The sequence below is a fragment of the Mastomys coucha genome, unplaced genomic scaffold, assembly GCF_008632895.1.
Source record: "Mastomys coucha isolate ucsf_1 unplaced genomic scaffold, UCSF_Mcou_1 pScaffold22, whole genome shotgun sequence".
In the NCBI taxonomy this organism is placed as follows: domain Eukaryota; kingdom Metazoa; phylum Chordata; class Mammalia; order Rodentia; family Muridae; genus Mastomys; species Mastomys coucha.
Window position 1 is genome coordinate 113373984 of NW_022196905.1, and position 11335 is coordinate 113385318.

Sequence of the window (11335 nt, forward strand, 5' to 3'; positions counted from 1 at the left end):
TCTCTCTCTCTCTCTCTCCCTCTCTCTCTCTCTCTCTCTCTCTCAGACAGGGTTTCTCTCTGTAGCTCTGGTTATCTATCCTGGAGCTTGCTCTGTAGATCAGGCTGGCCTCAAACACAGAGATCTGCCTGCCTCTGCCTCCCAAGTGCTGGGATAAATGTGAGCATCATCACTTCTGGGCTTAAACTACTTTCTCAGGGGAGGCTTGGAGGCCAGTATGGGGCTGAGGCTGATTTGGAATGGCTCAGCACCAGAGCCAACTGCTTGAGTCAGGTCTTTAATGAACAGTGGTTAAACGCAGCCACTGCTGGAAATTAAAACTGGAAGCTGTGTCTAAGGGTTTACCACTGGGATCTCACCACTCAGGAGGCCGAGGTGGGCAGACCGTGAGTTTGAGGTCTACCTGGACCATATAGGGAAACCCAATTTCATGAAACATTCCATTCTATAAGTTTACAGTGTCATTCTGGAGGCAAAAATGATTCGTCTGGATTCAAGGTTTGCTCCGTTCTTAAGGCACGCATGTCCATTGCACCTGCACAGTAATGTCCCACTAATGGTGCTGATTCCCTCAGCTCTGTGCAGTACCACCACAGCAGTATTTATAGCATACACTTATTTATTTGTTTGTTTGTTTGTTTGTTTGTTTCAAGACAGGGTTTCTCTGTGTAGCCCTGGCTGTCCTGGAACTCACTCTGTAGACCAGGAATAGCATACATTTGTAATGTGCGAGCAGACAGTGTTTATCAGGGGTCTGTGGTTTGTATTTTTTTTTTCTGTGGGAGACAGACAGATGTTAAGGTTTAGTCTCTGTTCTGGCCTAAAACTCACAGTCTTCTCCTTTTGTCTGAGGCTTTTTCCCAGCTTTTTACAGGAAGTTCTGTTTTGTTTTGTTTTGAGACAGGGTTTCTCTGTGTAGCCCTGGCTGTCCTGGAACTCACTTTGCAGAACATGCTGGCCTCGAATGCAAGAGATCTGCCTGCCTCAGCCCCAAGAGGGCTGGGATTAAAGGCCTGTGCTACCCGACCTGCTTTGTAGGAAAAGTCTTATTCCCTCTGCCCTGAGCCCTCTGCTCTGGGGGCTGGGCAGCAGTAGAGACTTGGAGATGGTGTAGGAAGCCTGGCTCAGTCTTCCTGCCTGGGGAGGCCATTTATTTTGTTTCTGCTTTCCAAGTGGCAGCTAGCTTGTGAGCTCATGCCTAGCCTCGGGGACTTCAAAGTCATGGGCAAAGACATCTTTGGCTTAGAGGACAGGAGTTTAGAATCCAGGGCAGAGCTTGAGGCAAGGAAGACGCTGGTCTCTGGGCACTGCCAGAGCCCTCTGAGCACCAGTTTGCCCCCCACTTTGGGTAAATTCCTCGCCTCGCCAGGTGATAAGCATGGCTCCGTCTCTGAATTTTCTCATCCTGCTGACAGTTTTAAACCAATAGATTTATGAACTTTTAAGTAATAGAAATATTTAAGGCAGACCAGTCTGTCTTATCGGTTAAGACAGGGACACTCCTCTTCAGGGATGGGGGAGGGGTAAACTCATAAAAAGGAATGAGGTTAGTGATTACTCAGCTTTGGGGGGTGGGGGTGGGGGGCTCCTGCTGCCCAGATGCCTTTCTTCCTGCCCAGGCACTGGCCTGGCTCTCCTGCCTTCCAGTTCATTTTGGGTGTTTTCCCCAGTGGGTTTTTATTCTTCTTGGGTCAGTTGGAATCCACCCTCCATCACTCCAGAGAACACAATGAAGGTGAAGGGATGAGGAGGAGGGAAGGAGGAGGGAGGAGGAGGAGGGGAGGGGGAAGAAGGAGGAGGAGGGAGGAGGGGAAGAGGAGGAAGGAGGAGGGGAGGAGAGGAGGAGGGGAGGGGAGAAGGACGGCAGCTAGCATGTATTGAGCACCCACTGTATGACCAGCACCTTGGTCTTTCATTTAATTATCTGGAAAAGCCTGAGGGATAGGCAAGTGGGCTCAGAGAATGAGGGACCTGGCTTCTGTGAGGGCCTGAGGCTTAGTTAACTAGGGAGTCTTTCTCATGGAAAACCGATGGCAGCATCTTAGGACTCATTAACACTACCTTCCAGGTTCCTTCCCCAGTCTTAAAGGAGCACCATCCAGCAAGGCACCTGTAAGTTTGAGGTTTATGATATTTGTTTTTACAAAGGAAGAAACGGTCCCGAAAGTAACTTGCTCAAGGCTGGATGGTTTCCAGATGGCAGCAGGGGATTCGAACTCAGGTCTGATGTCAGCACCCCTGCTCTCAGCTCCTTCTTGACCACCGGTACCTTCTGCCATTATCTCCTGGCTCTCCAGCAGCTGTGTGGACTCTTGCTGTCCAGCCTTTTCTGGAGATGCTGTTTTTCTTGTCCAATATGTCTAAATGCTCTGTTGTCCTCTACCAAACCCCATTTCTGTCTGGGAATCCCCCCAGGTCCCTCTCCATCTCCCTTATCGCATCTGTCTCTATGCCTCCCCCCAATAATTCTGTCACCCAGATGTTCCCAAGAGTCACAACCCAGGTGTCCGTGTCCATGTAACCTTGACCATGTTGTGGTTGTGACACACGGGGCATGAGTGTCTCACACACACACACACACAGAGGCGTGCTGTCACATGACTGAGGTATACACCAAGGTCTGTGTCCCCTGTTTCCTCTTTCCCACAGCCCACTACTGGCTTTCCTTTGTCCCCTTTGTCACTCTTTCCTGAGTGCTTTGAAGAGGGAAGATACTGCTCATCCCTGGGGACTCTGATGCCATCGACAGTCACTCTACTGTCAAGAACATCAATATGGCCAATACTGTGGGGCCCAGTAAGGGGTAGTGGAAAGCTTCCCAGAGAAGATGACATCCAGATGAGCTACCAAAGGTAGGTAGGTGGCAGCTAAGGCAATGGGAAAGCATCACAGACAAACAGAGAGCATAGTGCCTGCCCACTGCAGTTTGTGATACCCCAGGACCTTTGCACTGGCTATCTCTGGCACCTAGAACTACTTTTTCCCCAGGGAAACTAGACTGCGGTGGAACCGGAGGCGAGGCTGGAGGAGCCAGCCTGTCTGACTCTGCAGCTTGCCTTCCTGGACCTCTGTCCTAGCTAGAGAGAGACTAAAAGAGCACCATCTTAGACACCAAACATGCCATCATGACTTGCTGCTAGGGCACTTTCCACACTACCTTTGGCTCCCCTTGCTCCAGAATGTGTAACCTTGGGCAAGTTGCTGGTCTTTCTGCACCTTGATAGGGTCAGTGATGGGACCCTGTCAGAGCTGATGAGAGGATTAGTATCTTCTCTATACATGAAGGGCTTAGTGGAGATCTCAGCAGGGTACATGCCAAAGAAGAGCCTGCAGGTACACCAGCTGCTGGGACACAGGGCTTGAGTCCACAAGCCACACTATAGATGATCATTCTCCTACTACCCTGTCCCTCAATGTGCACACATACACACACTCACACACATGTGCCCACTTATATGCACACAATGCATATACATGCATGTATAATACACTCATGCATGCATACACACAGATGCACAAATCATACATATACACATGCACACATGCAGATGTGCACATACATACAAGCACAAACATTCCCACTCATATGCACACACATGCAGAAACACACACTTACGCATGCATACACAGATACACACATACCTACTCATGCACACACACACACACACAAACACACACTTACTCATGTATACATGTGCACACATAAATTATGCAAGCATCCACATGCACACACATTCACACACATGCATACATGCACACACACAGAAACACACATACATAGTCATGCATGCACACACACATGCATGCACACACAGATTCGCACATATACACATGTGCACCCATGCCTACTCATGCATACAGGTACATACATGCATACATACACACACATGCACATACTCATGCATATAGGTACATACATGCACACATACACACACATGCACACATACACTCACGTGCACACATATATTCACACCCCTTCTAGTTTCTGGTAGGAAGAGGTCTGTAGAACACAGCAGGGTGGGACAGCTTTTAGAAAGCAGGGTGAATGTAACTTAGGATTCCCAGGAGACACAGCCCTGGACTCACGATCAGTACCTACCGTGTGGCTTGAGGAGATAATGGCTGCCAGGCACCCCAATGTTTCACTATCTACTGCAAATGTGTTCCCCATTACCACCGTCCTCTTAGCATAAGAACGCTGTCGGCATTTCAGCAAGGCTCCCGACCCTGCAGCGGCTGTGTGATATATGGGCTTTCTGCCTCTCCTTGGCTGCTTGCTTAGGGTACTTTATTCCCTGCCTGGCTCAGGCTTGAGGCATTTGATGCTGGTGGAATAACTGGAAACCTCAGAGCTGGAGGTGACTCCCAGGGATAAGGAGACAGGAGGCATCACAGACTGTGTTGCTGGAGGGACAGCCAGTTTGTGTTTCTGTCTCCAGCTTTGGTTATATTCATCCGGATGTGTTGTCAGTGTTTCTTGTCATTTTGTCACCAAATGCTTATTGACACTGACGCGGATAGATCCAAAGGTAGTCACCGTGATTCCTAGACCCCCGTGTTCAGGCCCTGTACGAGGGCCTTCCCTTGAGGATCTCTGCAGCCTGTGGTTTACATTTGGTCAATATGAAGATATTTTGTAGATTTAGTTGTGAGATTGAGCTTTGAATTAACAAAAATGAAGATTATGGAAGATGCGGTTTGGCTCAGTGGTAGCACACTTATTTAAGGTGTGGGTTTAGCCCTTGTCTTCCACCCCCAGTATCTAAAAAGAAAGGAGAAAGAAAAAAAGAAAGGAGGGGAGGGGGACAAGGGAAGGAGGGTGGGCAGAAGAGATTGTCCTTTGATGGGCCTGTAGAACCAAGTGAAGGGCTCTGAACTGGGGCCGTCCCTCCTTGAGGTCAGGAGCCCGTCCTGCTGAACTGAAAGCAGGAGCTGGCCCCAGGAATGCCAACATCTTCATAAAACACACAGAAGAAGAAAATAAGTCCTACCCTAGGAATGAACCTGCAGCCGAATTTACACCAGCCACGTCTCCAAGAGGAAAATTTAACCCAGAAATCCAGAAAACATAAAGTCAGTTTGGCTGTGCTCAGCTTTCTGAGCTGAGGAAATCGAGGGATCAGAAACGTGTATTGTCAATAAAATTCTTAAAACGCGACCAACTCTTACTAACAATTAGAAAACTAAGACGAGCATCTACTATACACAGAAACTCTTACTCAGGAACTCGCGCACTCACGCACTCACGTACGCAGGCATGCACTCACGTTTGTTCCTATGCGCATGACAGAACAGCTCATCTCGGATGTTTCATCCACAGCACCTGCGCAGTAAAGGTGGTGCTGAGCGGAGACCTGAACCATCCTGGGTGACCTGGAGGAAGTGAGGAGAGTTCTCTGCACCTCAGTTTTCTCCGATGAGGCACGGGGATGGGAACCTGCCTGGGGGGGCCTGCTGAGTGATCATGCTACATCGCCAGGTGACAATGAGACTGAGTTAGGAGGGGGCTACAGCTCAGTGGTCAGATGCTAGCCCTGGAGCCTCGCGGTTCTCTCCAGCACTGCAGTTTTTCTATGTCCCCGGGAATATGATATTTGCACCCTCTGTTCTCAGCTGAATCATGAGACAGCTTCCCCATATCGCCCATTAGGTGTGACTTTCTTCCTTGGTTATGCAGACTCCCATGTACCGTCCATTTCTCCGTCCCACCTGCGGAGACAGTGGCCACACAGATAGGTTTTAGACCAAACACATGGTAGAAAATGGCTGAGAGAAGGAATAGTTACTTTTAATGGAAAAGGGCACAATAAAATAAGACATCATTACATTTGAATTTCAAACAAAACAAAATAAAAATTATATAAGTTCCAAGGGCTGAGGCTGAAGATCAGAAGTAGAATGGTTACCTTGTATGAGTGAGTCCCTGAGCCCATCCCCAATACTTAAAATAACTTTTTACCCACCCTTGGGTGAGGATCCCCTAACAATGTGTGTACAGATATAGGGTGGTTGAGCCTAGACCCCCGGGGTAGAAATGAGACCTAAGACTCCAGTACAGATTCTCAGCAGAGGGGAAAAATATCTTACATTTCATCTGGCTGTATTGGAAATACTCAAGAATACAGCACCTAGTAGGTGCTTCATAAATCACTTGCTGAGGGAATAGAGAGATGGCTCAGTAAAGTGAATGCCTTGTAAGTACAGGGACCTGAGTTCCAACCCAGAAGGTATATGAAAAAATCTGGGTGTGGTGCTGGCTTTGGTTATGAGGAGATGGGTGGACACTTGGGGCTGGCTGGTTGGTCAGCCTAGCCTAATTGTTGAGGCCCAGGTCCCAGTGAGAGCCACTCTCTCTCCTAAAAAACCTGAAGAGGATAGTGTCCTGAGAGTGACATCAGAAGCTGACCTTTGACCTCCATGCAGAGGTACTCACACCTGTGTGCACACCCACCAAAATAAAGCGATTTTATTGAAGCATCTAACGAATAAGCTATCCCAGGTCCTTAGTGGTTTCCTGTGAGGCACCCAAACTTTACTTTCTTCCCCATGTGACAGACAGGTTATCAAGGGTGACAGAAAGGGAGGCCAAGAGAGAGTAAGTGGCTTGTCCAAAGGTGTATGGCAGAGAGGCAGCCAGGATTTGAACCTGGTGCCTCCATCCCCTGCATTTAGCTTGAATCCAGCCCCCTCCACGCTCCCCCCACATACAATGCCTGGAGACAGTGACTAAAGTGCAAAGGGCCAACCATGGCCGCTGACACAGCACAGCCAAGCAGATGCTGTCTGTACTGCTACTGTCATGGCTTGTGTTCACCATTCAGATTTGAAAGCTTCTGTGGGGTCCTGAGAGCACTTTAAAGAGGGGGGAAAATGGGGCCGGGGGGAGGGGGGAAGAACTGTGGTCATGAGGATTCTGTGAGCGCGCACGCGCAAGCTTAGTGATGTCATGTGTTCTCGTTGGCCTGGTAACAAACACCCCATGGTCTAGCCTCTCACAGTGTGCTCTCACGACCCACAAGCCCAGGCCGTGCTGATTGATGTGACCCTATAAAGAGCCAGCTGGGCCACACGAGCTGGGTGAAGCTTAATAAGGGCATTTTGAAGCTGATAAGAGCCAGAGCTGCTCGTTAAGATTCCGGGGGCTGCGGATTCCTCTGTGCAGTACTTCGTCTTCTTCATCATCATCTCCTCTCTGTCTTAAGTGCAGCAGATAAAGCTCACTGAGCGTTCGGAGGGTGACACAAGAGAGCAAACGCAGGAGCCTTTGATTTTTAAAGGACTACATTAAAAGGCGCTTGTGACATTAAAGGGTCCCAGGTTCCAGCTGGGATCAAGGACAAATGGCTGAGCAGCCTCCTTACTGGGTTATAGAAATGTATTTGGGACAAGAGGTGGCAGTGGCTGTGGGCTAGCATTCAGAGACCTGGTGTGGCTCTGTCATCCCCAAATAGACAGTGGATGTGTCCTCAGTGACTTCAGGCCTCAGTTTCCCTGGTTTCAAGCTGGCGGGGGGGGGAGGGAAGGGGGAGGGGGAGTAAGATTTAGAGCAGTCTCACTTCTGCGTGGACCATTCCCTCCCACTGGGAGCATCTTGCACATCACTTGAGCCTAGGATAGGTCAGTGACAGTGAAGACAATGCTGGCCCGGTGTGAGCAGCCAGGCAGGCTGTGGTCCAGGATGCCACAAGAACCTCATTTGATTCTTTAACTCCAGCAGCTGCCACTCCCAATAGAGGACACCTTCTTCAAGTCATCCAGTGCCCATACCACACCTGGTTAAGTCACCTCCTTCCAGAGGGAGACAGAAGACATGGGGAGACAGAGAGAGGAAGACAGAGACAGACGGAGACAGACAGATAAGACCATAGAGGGAGAGAGACAGAGACATAGAGATAAGACAATAGAGGAGCAGAGACATACAGAGACAAAAACACAAGAGATAGGAACAAGCAGTGAGGTGCCTTTTCTTTTTCTGTTCCTTTGACAATCTAAAGACAAAAGCTACAGACCTGCTCCCAAAGGACACTCAGGTATGACATCTCCAATATAATCTAATTTTAGAGACAGATCCAAGCTATAGCCTCTTAAACTTCAGAGTGTGTGTGTGTGTGTATATGTGTGTGTGTGTGTGTGCACAGAGGTCAGCTCTCACCTTCCATATTGCTTTAGGCACCGTCTCTTGCTGTCCCCTGGTATATCTGCCAGGCTAAATGACCCACAAGTTTCTGGGGGAATCCTCTGGTCTCTGTCTCCCGTCTCCCTGTAGGTACACTGGGGTTAAACATGCACTCAGCGGATATATTATGCTTTGCCCCGGTTGTGGGGGTCTGAACTTAAGTCCTCAAGCTTGAACAGCATATGCTCACCCTACTGAGCCTCCCCAGTCCATTAATAACATTTTCTTGAGAAAGGGTCTCACTATGTAGTCCAGGCTGGCCTCGAATTTATGATCCTCCTGCCTCCACCTCCTAAGGGCTGGGATTACCAGAATACTACCAGCCATGCTTTGAGAGTGAGCTGCATGGGAAGCATGAGGCTATAGGAGAAGAGTGAGGGGTATGCTCAGGTGCTTATATGAGCATGGCACCCTGTGCTCTGAGTTCATCTGGGATCAGCTTAAATCAGCACTTCTGGAGAATCTGCGTGGCTGGGCTTCTCAAACTCTCTGTGTCGGGGCCAGGTGGGAGGTGGAAAGGTTCCCTGTAGGGTAGAGGTGGCTTCTTCTGAGGAGGAGTGGGGACGGGACCTTCTCACCAAGCTCCCTCCTATCAATCTAAGGGACCTCTTGCCACAGATCAGTGAGCTAAGCCATCTATTGGATACCCTTGCCAGTGCTAAGTCTGTGTAAACAGCTCTTCAGGTCCTGTGTCCCTCATTTTCTGTCTGTTTTCTTTCCTTAGGTTCTTATTCTAATCAGCAAGTTGTCTTCCTCTCCTTCCCACCTCCTATTCTCTGGGTCACCATTCCTGCTGTAACTTTCTGTATCATTCTTTGGTCCTCCATGGACATGAACACCCACCTGTTCCCCTTATATTACACACAGCCACAGCCTTTTTCTACATGCATGGATGACAGAGGTTCCCATACACATGCCTAGCTAGTGGGCCAGGAGCAGTGTCTCTTGGGAAAATGTGTGTGTGTGTGTGTGTGTGTGTGTGTGTGTGTATGTATGTGTGTGTAAATGTGTATGTGAGTGTGTGTGTGTTTGTGTAAATGTGTATGTGTGTGTGTGTGATATTGCTGAGTGCAAGTCTGTATTGCTCTATACTTAGAATTTTTTTCCTTGAGGGTAAAGTCTCTGACCTGAAGATTATATATCTTGCAAAATCATCTTTCTCAACAGGTCAACCCCAATGCACTGTACATGAGGAAATGGCCATTCTAGAACTCAGCTGCCCTCTGGGCACCTAACGGAGAAGTTAAACCTGAGGTTGGCTGCAGATTCAAGTTCCTGCTCAGATATAACAAACCCACTGGATGGAGGGATTAGATCTCCCTTCACCAGAGCCAAAATGGATGAAATTGAGAGGCGAAATGCAAAGAAAGATATCTGACAGCCCACGAGAGCAGCGGCACCATCTTCACTGGGAAAGGATCCATTTTCTTGCCCCGAATGGCTACATCTCCAGGGAACCTGCAGGCTTGAGCAGAAGAGGGTCAGATTTCCCACAGATCCATGGCTGGGGTTTCTGGTGCGCAACCCCCCTCCAATCCCCCCAATTCACATTGTTTGAATTCACTTACTGAGAGCAAAATCCAACTGAAAGTAAAAAGACACTCAGAGATGCTTATTTTAAAGAACTTCGCAAGGTGTCCTGGACATCAATAGCTCTTAAAACCCACAGCAGCACTTTCATGATTTAAGCGTAGAGGAAGCTGACATATGGATCACATTTTCTTGGAATTCCTCCTAGTTTTAAAAGCGAAAGGTAGACGAGTCAGCGATGTGGCACAGAGCCTGGACTACTTAGAGATGTGCCCTCAAGGCAAAGCACCCTGAACCCCACCTGAACCCCAAGGTGGGGATGAGCTTGTCCGGTTTATGTATCTATCACTGCCGAGAGCAGATCTGGGAGGTCCTTAAGGAGGACTCTTCTGTGTGGATCCTAGGGTTTTTCTTTTTGTTTTTTGTTTTTTTTTTTTTAAATCTAGGATTCCTCTCCGAGTGCCATCAGGACTCAACGCCATAGTTCTGAGCTCTGTGATCCCCTAAAATCGCTGGTTAGAGACTCAGGTTGTGAAGCTCCACCTAGCCCATTTACACCAGGGTCTCTTGGTTAGAGCTGGATGTGGTGGCTCAGGCCTATAACCCCAGCTACTTGGGAGGCTGAGGTAGGAGGATCATAAGTTTGGGACCAGCCTAGACAACTTAGCTGACTCTCTCTCAAACTTGAGAAGTATAAAAAGGTTGGGGGATGCAGCCGATGGTGGAGCAGGCGTGAGAACACTGGCCTAGAGTGTTTACGGCCCTCAGCTTTGTCCTCAGCACTACACACAAGAAAAACCAACTTTATCAAGACCCCCAAACTCTGCATGTACATCAGGTTTCTTAGCAGCTAGGGTGGGATGCCATGGGTGGAGGTAAGGGGTTTTTTTTCTTATTTTATTTTATTAGATATTTTCTTTATTTAACATTTCAAAAGTTATCCCCCTTCCTAGTTACCCCTCCGAAAACCCTCATCCCCTCCCAACTGACCCACTCTTAATTTTATTTTTGAAGCGTGTGTGTGTGTGTGTGTGTGTGTGTGTGTGTTAGCACAAGCCTGGAGTCTCAGCACTGAAGGAAGGGGGGTCAGGAATTCAAGATCATTCTCTACCATATAAGGAGTTTGAAGTCAGTCAAGGCTACATGAGACCCCAAGTCAACAAACACATTTTAAAATGTGTTTGTGTGTGTGTGTACTAATTTTCTGTGCTTCATCCATCCCCCTAATATACAGGCACACTTCTCATCTAGTGTTCCCCTGGCTTTTCTGCTGTCATGTGTCCATCCCCATCCTGTGATATCCTTCTCTTGTCCTGTTTGGTTGGTGACCCACTAGAGGACATGAGGGAGTTCCCACAGGCAGCCCTGGACCAGGCCTGACCTAGCCACACCCAGGTTCCCTCCTGGCTTGGCAGAATGTTTGTGGATTTGTCAGGGGCAAAGGTGATGGAGTTTGTGCACATGGGAAAGGAGTGATAAGCCTGTACTTATTTTGGTGTATGTGTGTGTGTGTGTGTGTGTACGCGCATGCCTGCATCTCCCCTTTCTATTCTACCCCATTTTCTGCCTCCTTTTATCCCTCTCTTACCTTAGACCTACCCTTGATGTGGATGAATAGAACCCCAGAGC

The 11335-nt window shown here is 48.6% G+C and overlaps 1 long non-coding RNA gene across 1 annotated transcript; it reads left to right on the forward strand.

Moving 5' to 3' along the window:
* The first annotated feature begins 6975 nt into the window (after positions 1-6975).
* LOC116070878 lies at positions 6976-9801 on the forward strand. The gene is made up of 2 exons (XR_004110611.1): positions 6976-8030; positions 9344-9801. It is a non-coding gene; the product is annotated as an uncharacterized LOC116070878 (long non-coding RNA).
* Positions 9802-11335: the final 1534 nt, after the last annotated feature.